Source organism: Rattus norvegicus, chromosome 6 (genome assembly GCF_036323735.1).
Source record: "Rattus norvegicus strain BN/NHsdMcwi chromosome 6, GRCr8, whole genome shotgun sequence".
In the NCBI taxonomy this organism is placed as follows: Eukaryota; Metazoa; Chordata; class Mammalia; order Rodentia; family Muridae; genus Rattus; species Rattus norvegicus.
Genome location: NC_086024.1, coordinates 140,827,535 through 140,839,620, shown reverse-complemented (window position 1 = coordinate 140,839,620; position 12,086 = coordinate 140,827,535). Strand labels below are relative to the sequence as shown.

The 12,086-nt window shown below is 43.0% G+C and overlaps 1 pseudogene; it reads left to right on the top strand.

Annotated features, from left to right (window-relative positions):
* The first annotated feature begins 613 nt into the window (after positions 1 to 613).
* Positions 614 to 9,905, top strand: Larp4b-ps2 (La ribonucleoprotein 4B, pseudogene 2; annotated as a pseudogene).
* The last annotated feature ends 2,181 nt before the right edge of the window (positions 9,906 to 12,086 follow it).

Below are 12,086 nucleotides of genomic sequence, written 5' to 3'. Positions count from 1 at the left end.
TATTCTTTTGTGCAAGTGAACCACAATTTCCATATTCATTTTTCTGTCATGGGACATCCTGGTTGATTCCAGCTTCTGACTATCACAAATAAGACCCTTATGAACATAGTGAAACATAGGCCCCTGTGGTATGGTAGGGCATTCTTGGGGTATATTCCCAAGATTAATATTTCTGGATCTTTAGGTAGGTCTATTTCGAATTTTCCGAGGATCCTCCACATTAGTTTCAAGAGTGGTTGTACAAGTTTACAGCCCCACAAACATTGGAAGTGTTCCTCTTTCTCCACATCCTAGCCAACATGTCTTATCACCTGAAGTTTTGAGTTTAGCAATTCTGACTGGTAAAATGTGGAATTTCTGGTTCATTTTGATTTGCACTTCTCTGATCATTAAGGGCTTTGGACATTTCTTTACTTGCTTTTCAGCCATTCAGGATTTCTCTATTGTGAATTCTCAGTTTAGTTCTATACACCATTCTTTGATTGGATTGTTTGGTTTTTAGTGGTTAGCTTCTTGAGTTCTTTTATATATTTTGGATATTAGCTCTCTATCAGATGTGGGATTAATGAAGACTTTTCCCAAATCTCTAGGATGCCAATTTATCTTATTGACTATGCCCTTTGCCTTCCAAAAGGTTTCCAGTTACATGAGGTCATATTTATCAATTCTTGATCTTAGAACACAAGCCATTGGAGCTTTGTTTAGCAAATTTCTGCTTATGCCAAAGAGTTCAAATAGGCTTCATCCCATGGATGCAAGGTTGGTTCAATGTACAAAAACCCACTAGCAAAATCTACTCCAAGAAAAAGAACACATGATCATCACCTTAGATGCAGAAAAAACATTTAAAAAATACAATACCTCTTTATGATAAAAATACTGGAGAGATCAGGAATTCAAGGCTCATATCTAAACATAATAAAAAGCAATTTACTACAAACAAACAACAAATATCAAATTAAATGGAGAGATACTTGAATCTATCTTACTAAAAACTCCCATGTTCAAGGATAGTCAGCATTAATACTGTAAAAATGGCCATCTTGCCAAAAGCAATCTAGAGATTCAATGCAATTACCATCAAAATTCCAACTCAATTTTTCATAAATTGGAAAGAGCAATTTTCAAATTAAATTCGAATAACAAAAAACCCAGGATAGCAAAAACTATCTTCAGCAACAATAAAAGAACTTCTGAGGGAATCATCATCCCTGACCTCAAGCAGTATTACAGAGCAATTGTGATTAAAAACAATAACAAAACAAACAAACAAACAAAAACTTGTGGTATTGATACAGAGAAAGGCATGTAGATCAATGGAATAGAATTGAAGACCCAGAAATGAACCCAGAAACCTATGGTCACTTGAATTTTGACAAAGGGGCTAAAACCATCCAGTGGAAAAATGATAGCATTGTCAACAAATGGTGCTGGTTCAACTGAGGGACTGCATGTAGAAGAATGCAAATTGATCCATGCTTATTGGCCTCTACAAAGCTCAACTCTAAGTGGAGCAAGGACCTCCACATAAAACCAAATAAACTCAAGCTAATAGAAGAAAATGTGGGGAAGAGCCTCGAAAACATAGGCACTTGGAAAAATTTCCTGAACAAAACATCAATGGCTTATGCTCTAAGATTAAGAATCGACCAATGAGACTTCATAAAATTGTAAAGCTTTATAAGGCAAAGGTCATTGTCATTAGGACAAAATGGCAACCAACCATTGTGAACAGTTCTTTATCAATCTTACATCTGATAGATGTTTAATACCCAATATACGCAAACATATCAAGAAATTAGACTCCAGAGAATGAAAAAAAAAACCTGTTAAAAATGGAATATAGAGTTAAACAAATAATTTTCAGGTGAGGAATATTACAAGCCTGAGAAGCAACTAGAGAAATTTTCAACATCCTTAGTCATCATGGAAACACAATTCAAATCAATCCGGAGATTCCACTTTACACCAGTCATAATGTCTAAAATAAAAGAAAAATGCCTCAGAGAACAATAGATGTTGGCAAGGATATGGAGAAAAAGGAACATTCATCCATTGTTGGTGGCACTGCAAGCTGGTACAACTACTCTGAAAATCAGTATTGAGGTTACTCACATTAGTGTACACAGTACTAACTGAGGACCCAGCTATATCACTCCTGGGCATATATTCAAATAATGTTTCAACATATAACAAAGACACATAAACCACTATGTTTGTAACAGCTTTATTCATAATATCCAGTAGCTGGAAAGAACCCAGATGTCCCTCAACAGAGGAATGGATACAGAAAATGTGAAATGTGGACCATTTACACAATGGAGTAGTTCTCAGCTATTTAAAACAATGACTTCATTAAATTCATAGCCAAATGGATAGAACTAGAAACAATCATCCCTAGTGAGGTAACCAAATCTCTCTCTCTCTCTCTCTCTCTCTCTCTCTCTCTCTCTCTCTCTCTCTCACACACACACACACACACACACACACACACACACACACACACACACACACAAAGCCCACAAGGTATGCATTCACTGATAAGTGGATATTAGACCAAAATCTTGGATTACACAAGATAATCCACAGACTACATGCATCTCAAGGTGAAGGATGTCCAAAGTGCTGATGGTTATATCCTTCTTAGAAACAGAATAAAAATATTCATTGGAAGAGATACAAAGACAAAGTTTAGAGCAGAAACTGAAGGAAAGGCTATCCATAGACTACTCCCACCTGGGAATCCAGCCCATATCCATACAGCCACTAAACCCAGATAATATTGCTCATGTCAAGAAGTGCATTCTCACAGGAATATAGCTGTCTCTGTGAGATTCTGTCTGAGTTTGACAAACACAGACAGATGTACAAAGCTAACAATTGAACCGAGAACTAGATCCCCATTGAAGAATTTAGAGAAAGTATTGAAGGAGCTTAAGGGGTTTGATACCCCATTGGAACAAAAATACCAACCAATCAGAGCTTCCAGGGACTAAACTCCATTCAAAAAGTACACATGGACAGACCCATGGCTCCAGCTGCATATGTAACAGAGGATGGCCTTGATGGGCAACAATGGGAGGAGAAGACTTGTTCCTGCCAAGGATCACCCACCCAGTGTAGGGGAATGGCAATGCAGGAATGTGGGAAGTGGCATTTCGATGGATGGTGGAATACCTCATAGAAGTAGGGGCAGAGAAGATAGCATAGGGGATTATTGGATTGAAAACCGGGAAAAGGGGGTAAGATTTGAAAGAGAAATAAAAAATATCCAATTTAAAAAAAACATACAGTGATGCCATGTGTCTGGACTGTACTATCCTAAAAAAAATAATATGGAAATGAGGATCTCAGACATAGAATATTCATTAGAAGAAATTGGTAAATCAGTCAAAGAAAATGATCAAGCTAAAAATATTTCTGACAGAAAACATCCCGAATATCTGGGATGACATAGAAAAGAATGATTATAGGAATAGAAGAGAGTGAGGAGTCCCAGATCCAAAACCCAGACAATACTAAGTCATCGAAGAAAATTCCTACATCCTAATGGAATAGAAACCTAAAAACAAACAAGACATATTTAGAATACCAATTAGACTGGACCAGAAGTGAAAATTTTCTTACCATATAATAATCAAAACACAATACCTGTGGAACAGGGGAAGGATATTAAAAGCAGCAGGAGAAAAAGTCCAGGTAACATACAAACACAGACACCTATTATAATAACCAACTTCTCAACATATAGCTCAACAATGAGGAAGATGGAAGTGTAGATGCTTTAGTCCTATTTAGAAGCGGGGTACATTATTATCATGACAGGTAGAGAAAGAAAAAAATTGGCGACAGAGAGGAAGGGGAGGGAAAAGAAGGGCAGGATGAGGTGTAGGAGGAGATAGGAGAGAGGTACAAAAGGGTCAGGAAATTAAATGGAAGTGTGTAGCAGTGGGGATGGGGAACTGGCATTTGCTACTAGATAGTCCAAGATGCCAAGGAAACAGAGGATCCGTGTGTTCTAGTCTCTTCCCTACTTTTTCTTCTATTAGTTTGAGTGTCTCTGGTTTTATGTGAAGTTCCTTGATCCACTTAGATGTGAGCTTTGTACAAAGAGATAAGAATGAATCAATTTGCATTCTTCATCCTACTGACTGTCAGTTGAAAGAGTACCATTTGTGGAAAACTCTATCTTTTTCCACCCTCTGAATGGTTTAGCTCCTTTGTCAAAGATCTAGAGACCATAGGTTTGTGGCTTCATTTCTGTGTCTTCAGTTCTATTACATTGATATACTTGCCTGTCTCAGAAGTCAGAACTTTCCAAGGAAAGCCAAGTAAGGCATGAATAACAGCAAAGGCAATAACGGTAAGGACATTTTTACCAAAGAATGGACTTTGAACTCTGGATATGAACCTTACATACAGCAGCATTATGCTATGCCATTTTACTTACCTCCAGTGTACAGTATCCAGCAACAAATCCCGCTGTACAGCCTGATCGCTCCCCCCAGCCCCAGACATGCTCAACAGCACATAGATATCTCGACCCGCCCTTTGTAACTCCTCTTCCATGAACTGGATTTAGAAATGTGTTTACAACTCCGACCTTCAAACCTGCAACATCTTCTCTAACATTATTCAGACAATATCCTCTCAGAAGCAGGAATCTTAGTGTGCTCATCTGCACCGTGCAATTTCTACTACAGAGAGAGTGCTGTGGCTGCTAGGAAGTCCTTCAATATTAACTTCACTGCAGATTGATTAATTAATGGCATATGGAGGCCAGAGAAGAAGCAAGCAGGACAAACTAGAACACAAATACAAAACCATTCACCTTATGCCAAGAGAGAATTGGGTTTGTGGAGCCAGGTAGTCCTGAATCTTCTCCTGGTTTAGGGAGAGGAGGGAAAAATTCCTTTGGCTACTGGAACTAAAGAGAATATTACAAGCAGTTGGACGCAGTCCCAACACCACCAGACTTCATCACTGAGCTGTGAAAAGGGGCTCTCCAACTTCCCCCTTTACCTTTAGCTGCACGCAATTTGAAAGCAGAGGACTTGTTTGTAAACAGACTTTCCAGTTTGATCATAGGATCTTCAAAACAAAGAAACCTCAGTACAGATGCAAACCCAGTGTCCCGCGCTATCGTCTCGCCAGCAAGAACACGCGCGGACACACGAATACTTCTGCAGCAAAATGTTTTTATTGTGAGAGGGGCTCGGTGCACCAACATGGCGCGGCTTATATACACCCTAGCGCGGCACATCCACACCTGATTGGTCGCTTACCCATGATCTCATAGGCATGCCCCGGAGTGGGCAAAGACCTGGCATGAAGACACTCTTGCACATGCGCACACAGTTAACTTCCTGAAAGGAAGTCGGCTGGCGCAGCGGAGGCCAGCGCCATCTTGTAATGGCAAAAGCTATCCCGGCTTTCCACATGGGGCGCAGTGGAAGCCAGCGCCATCTTGTGGTGGCGAATGGTATTGCGGCTCTCCACATCTCCCCCTTATTGTTTTACTAGTATGAGGCTGATCTAGGTCCCTGCAGTTATGTCCATCTGCTGTGGCTCCTTTCTTAGGTCATTCCTCTATGTCACAGCCTTATCCGTCATAGGGTAACCCTATCGCCACCCGGCCCCGTGTCTTAGATTGGTCTGTGCATGAGGAAAGTTGCCCGTCTCTGGATACCGCAGTGCTGTGTGACAGTAACTGTTAAACGACCTAGGGCGAACTCTACAAAAGAGGCCAGCCAGAAAATGAGTTAGTGGGGAAATCATGATCACCCTATCGCGTGCAATGAGGAAACCTCAGCGATGTAGAAGGGCTGATCAAAGAATCCTTGAGTCTCTCTCATCCCAGTGCAATGGATCCACAAATCCATGAGGTACAAGAGCAGAGAACTCAGATACCAACTAATTCCTGAGCATAGATAACCAAATTCCAGGGGAGGCCCCTTGTTCAATGGCCACAAGTGCTTGAGTGATAACGACCTTGTCACGTTTCTGTTGAGATCTGAGTTTGCAAACCAACCATAGCATGAACACTAATCCACAGCATAGGGCTGCACCAAACAGAGCCACCCCCACCCATTCTTTGAAGTACTAGGAATCCAAATCCAAAGAGGCAGTGTGAGGGCTAGAGGTAGTTTCCAAGGGATCCATCCGGGAGTCATTTCTAGGCGTCAGAATTCTCTGTGTCAGTCGTTCTGGTAGCCAGAATGGGTTGTCTTCTTCCTGTGGGAAAACACAAACAGCTCCCCTGGATCTTATTAAAATAGGATCCGGGTCTTTCCATAGACCAGTCAAAACATCTTTCCATTTTACCATCTCTTTTGGTCTATCAGGCTCTGAATAGTGACGTTTGGTCGCAGTATGGCCTTGGGCATCAAGATTTAAAAATATTAAGGGTGAAGAGTGCCATGGAAACAGCTATTCTTGGTACTGAGGGTAGAGCCTCCTTGACTCCCCCTTTTTGTTTAATTAAATAGGATTTGAGAGTGCGATGGGCACGTTCTACAATGCCCTGTCCCTGAGGATTATACGGGAGACCAGTCAGATGAGTCACATCCATCTGGTGGCAGAATTGTTGAAATTTTTGAGAAGTATAAGCTGGTCCATTGTCTGTCTTAAGGAGTTTGGGTTTACCCCAAGCACTCCACGCCTCGAGGCAATGTTGAATTACATGAGAGGCCTTTTCTCCTGTTAGAGGTGTAGCAAACATGATGCCAGAGCATGTATCAATAGAAACATGCAGATACTGAAGTCTTCCAAAAGAAGGGATATTAGTAACATCCATTTTCCAGACCTGTAGCAGTCAGATTCCTCGTGGATTAACTCCCACATGGGGTACAGGCAGGAATTGACAACAATTTTGACATTGGGTAACTATCTCCCTAGCTTCTTTTCTAGTCAAAGGAAATTGACAGCGTAAAGTTTCAGCCATCACATGAAATTGTCTGTGAAATTCTTTTGCTACATCTAATTGGGGGGACAAGGCAACCGCAATCACTCTTGTAGCTTGGTCTGCTAGGTCATTTCTGCGGGACATTGGACCAGGAAGGCCCGAGTGAGCTCTAACATGTGTTATAAATACAGGGGATCTCCTGCCGAGAAGGGTAGATTGAATTTGTTGAAAAATTTGAGCAAGTTTGCTGGAAGGCCTGATTAATCCAGCCACCTCAAGAACCTTAACTGCATTAACCACATAGGAGGAATCTGACACAATGTTAAGCGGGCCTGGGAAGGTCTCGAGGACCTCCAGCACCACTAAACATTCCACAACTTGAGGTGAGGTTTCATTATACTGCTTAGATACTACCTTATTATTGACCACATAAGCACCTACACCAGTTTTTGACCCATCTGTATACACTACAACCCCATCAACAAGTGGTTTCTGAGACATTATGTGTGGAAACACAATGGCTTGGCTTAAAGCAAATTGTAGGATCGGGTGTTTTGGATAATGATTATCAATCTGTCCAGCAAAGGAAGTAACTAACACTGCCCAAGCAGTTGAGGTAGCAGCTAATGTTTGAACCTGAATGGCTGTATATGGTACTATCAAAATTTTGGGTTCTTTCCAAAATGAGTAATAGCTGCCTTCAACCCGCGGAATGCAAGCTGAGCAACCGCATCAGGATACCAGTCAATAATCTTAGCAGGAGATGCATTGGGATGGATCCATAATAAAGGCCCATCCTGCCGCAAGACAGCTGTTGGTAATTGCATAGTTTTGAAAACACACAAATCAAAAGGCTTGGTTTCATCAATGCGCTGTACTTGAGCATCCCGTAAGGCACTTTCTACAACTTGTAAGGCCTGGTTTGCGGCTGGCGTCAATGCTCTCAGAGAGGAGATATGAGAGTCCCCTTCCAAAATATCAAATAAAGGTTTCAACTCAGCAGAGGAAATCTTTAAAAAGGGTCTCAGCCAATTTATATCTCCCAATAATTTTTGGAAATCATTTAAGGTATGTAAATGATCTCTACAAATCTCTAATTTCTGAGGAACTATTTTTTCAGGATAAATGACCGATCCCAGAAATAAGCCAATTTCTGCAATTTGAACCTTTTCTTTAGCGACTTGTAGTCCCCATTGTCCCAATGTTTTGATTAAGATGGGATATGAGGTCTGTAAGGTTGTTAAATCTCTATCACACTTAAGAATATCATCCATGTAATGAACCAGAATCAAAGATGGTAATCGCTTCCTTATAGGTTCAAGGGCTAGTTGCACATATATTTGGCACATAGTGGGGCTATTGGCCGTGCCTTGAGGCAGGACCTTCCACTGAAATCTCTTATCAGGTTCAAGATGATTAACAGGTGGTATAGTAAATGCAAACCTCTGTCTTGTGGACACAAGGGGATGGAAAAGAAACAATCCTTAATATCTATAATTATTATCTTCCATTCCTTAGGTAAGGCGGAGAGTAAGAGTAGGCCTTGTTGGATCGAGCCAAATAAACACATCTGTGCATTAATGGCTCTTAAATCATGGAGAAGTCTCCATTTTCCTGATTTTTTCTTTATCACAAAAATCGGAGTATTCCATGGTGAAATGGAAGGTTCTAAATGACCAAGCTGTAATTGTTCATTAACCAATTTAGTGGCAGCTTCCAATTTTTCAGAGGATAGAGGCCATTGAGGAACTCATTTAGCTTCCTCTGTGAGCCAGGGTATGGGCATAGAACCCTCAATGACACCTAGGAAAAACCCAGGCCCTGTCTTCCTATATTACCTTCTTGTGGTACCAGTTCTAATTTCCCTTGTTCCTTTTTTCCTAATCCCTTCCCTTCCTTGTAACCCATTCCTTTCATAATCTCGACAGCTTGTCGAGAGTACTCGTTGGTCAATGTCAGTCCTAGACCCTGTAAGACATCCCTCCCCCAAAGGTTAACAGGAAGAGGGAGGACATAAGGAATGAACCTTACTGATTGGCCTTTTGGAGCATGCCAGATCAAGGAGCGTGAGCTGATAGTGGGGCTGGCCTCATACCCTAGTCCTTGTAAGGAATGGGATAATTGAGTGACAGGCCATGCCTTAGGCCACCAACTAGAGGAGATAATGCTCTTATCAACCCCTGTATCTAGAATTCCCGTAAAAGTTTTCCCTTCTATATTCAACTCTAAAGAGGGTCTGGAATTAAGGTCCATCATTAAATAAGTAGAATCAGTCCCGGAAGAGCCAAACTTTGTGGTGCCTCTAGGGACCCTGGAAGAAGGAAAATGATCATGTAAGCTTGGAAGGATAATCAACTGAGCAATCCTGTCACCTGAGGAGATGGAAAAAATGCCTTAAGGGCAAGAGCAGAGAACTTGAAGTTCTCCTGTGTAATCTTGATATATTATTCCAGGGTGAACAATAAGTCCCTTTAAGCTAAGGAGGATCGACCCAAAATAAGGCCAACACTTCCCATGGGTAAGGGGCCTTTGTAGTCAGTGGGGACAGGTTGCACACCCATCAGTGGCATTAATATGAATTGGGTGGTGGAACGGAGGTCCACTCCTGCTGAGCCTTTTGTAGCTCTGTGAACCGTGGTGTCCGTTTGTTGTGAGCTGGAGTCCCATATGTTTTGGGGCCCTGAGACTTGGGGCCCAGATACCCATTTTTTGGAGTGTTTTCACCCCCTTCTGCCTGGAGAGGCCCGGGCCTCTGATATCTTTAACTGAGCGACACTCAAGCCCAATGATAGCCTTTCCCACACTTACTACACAGTCCTGATGCTCTATTCTTTGTGAGGGCCTGACACTCCCTTTCCAGATGTCCTGGTTTGCCACAGTTATAGCAGACCCTGCGATCACCTGTACCTGAGCACTTTTGGCCCTGTAGGATAGCAGCCGCAAAGCCGGCATTAGTAAGCGGGCCTCCAAGTTCTTGGCAAACTCTCAGCCAGTCCTGTAATCCTTTGCTCTTCCTAGGTATAATAGCTGCTCTGCATTCCTGTGTGGCTTGCTCATAGACCAACTGTTCCACTAAAGGCATTGCCTGTTCAGGGTCTCCAAAGATCCTGCCTGCTGCCTCTGTCTTCCTAGCCACAAAGTCTGAGAACGGCTCCTGGGGGCCTTGTATAATTCTTGTTAAGTGTCCCCCAGACTCTCCCTTCTTGGAATGTGCCTTCCACACGTTAACAGCGGCAGCGGAGATTTGAGCGTATGCTCCCCAGTTATAGTTTGTTTGATTATTGGCATACTGCCCTTGTCCTGTTAGCAGATCAAGTGTCCAATCTCTCTGATCGCCTTCAGCAATGGCATTGACTTTGGCCTGTGCCTGAGAGGCGTCATACCACAAGGCTTTCCATCCCATATATTGTCCCATATTAGGGAGGACAGCCTTCACTGTTGTCTGCCAGTCTCCTGGAGTCATGGCCAGAGTGGCAAGCCTCTCGACTTGAGCAATAGTAAAATTGGCACTAACTCCGTAGTTATGGACCGACTTGGCAAGTTCCTTAATTTGAACGTATTCTACTGGTGCGTGAACACGGCCTCCATCAGCAGCCTCAAACACCAGAAATGCCTGCTGTATCTTTTTCTGTTCCTCTTTAGTGAGGAAGGAATCTGAGTGAAATCTCTCCATATAAGATGGAGGGGCGCTGGGGCTTATAGGCCGGGAAACCGCATGGTTTCCACCTCCCACTTTCTTCTGTTTGCCCAAGCTGTTAGCTCGTTGTTCATCTGGGTGGTATCCTTCTTCTTCATAGCGAGCTACCTCATCTTCTAAATCCTCTTCCTCAGAGGAGCTAAGCTCGTCTGTTTCTGAGCTATCAAGCTCTAAACCCTCTAACTCCTTTACCGGATAAAGGCTTCTCCTTTTCAAAGCTTTCTTCTCCTTTCTCTGTTTCTCTCCCAGGGCGTTCTTTCCCCAATCTCTCGCTCCCTCAGATCTGAAGTCTTTGGAAGGGTCTTTTTTCTTATATTTACCTTTTCTCTTTGAGCTCTTTAATATTTTATCCCGCTCTGTTTCTGACATGCTGTCTTTTAACTCCCCTAGCACTCTCTGTCCTGCTATTACAGTTGGGCAGCATTTCCCATCTTCTAGGCACGACCTCTGACGGTGCCTAGCAGCAGCCACAAAATCAAAAACCAAAAGAGAAAGAATGAAGGCTGCTAAAACAATAACAAAAGCTTCCGCCGCATCTTCTAGTGGGGGAGAGAAGTGAAAGAGGTCAAGACCAAACATATCTCTCAGAGCTTACCCTAAACACTGCAGTTCTGGATCCTCTCCATGGATGGAGGACACCCTCGGCACCTGGAGATGGTGTGGCATTTCTCCCGGGTTTCGGCACCAGATGTCCGGCGCTATCGTCTCGCCAGCAAGAACACGTGCGGACACACAGATCCTTCTGCAGCAAAACGTTTTTATTGTATCTTAAAGAGAGGGGCCTGTGGCGCCAGCATGGTGCGGCTTATATACACCCTAGCGCGGCGCATCCACACCTGATTGGTCGCTTACCCATGATCTCATAGGCACGCCCCGGAGGGGGCAAAGACCTGGCACGAAGACACTCTTGCACATGCGCACACAGTTAACTTCCTGAAAGGAAGTCCGCTGGCGCGGCGGAGGCCAGCGCCATCTTGTGGTGGTGAATGTTATTGCGGCTCTCCACAAATCAGTGTTCCTGTAGTGGTATCCAGAGAGCCCTCTAAGTTACTCTTCACTGACTCATTTACCTGAGGATTTCAGGATGGCAGAAAAGCAGAGGTAAACTCACAGGATGGACAGACTTCCTTCTACTCTTACTACTAATCATGTAAACCTAAGCAGGTGAATGGTGCACCAACAGAATTGTGAAAGCCCAGTTATGCAGAGATCTGTCAGAGTACTAGTAAAGAACCGCCTTCCTCTTCCCATTGCAACCCCCAAAAGAACAAAAATTAATCACTTTCACCTGCGGTAGGAGGAAAAAGAGCTTGTTAAGTCTGTGGAGAGACACCGAGAACCCCCTGTCCTAAAATCCACTCCTGGAGTCCCTAAGATCAGAAAAGATACCCTGGGCACTGACCCTCTCCTCCAGCTGCTGGTAAGCACCTGATTGTGAGGAGCTGTCCGAGGAGCTGTCCTCACAGAGATGTGAGGAGCTGTCCG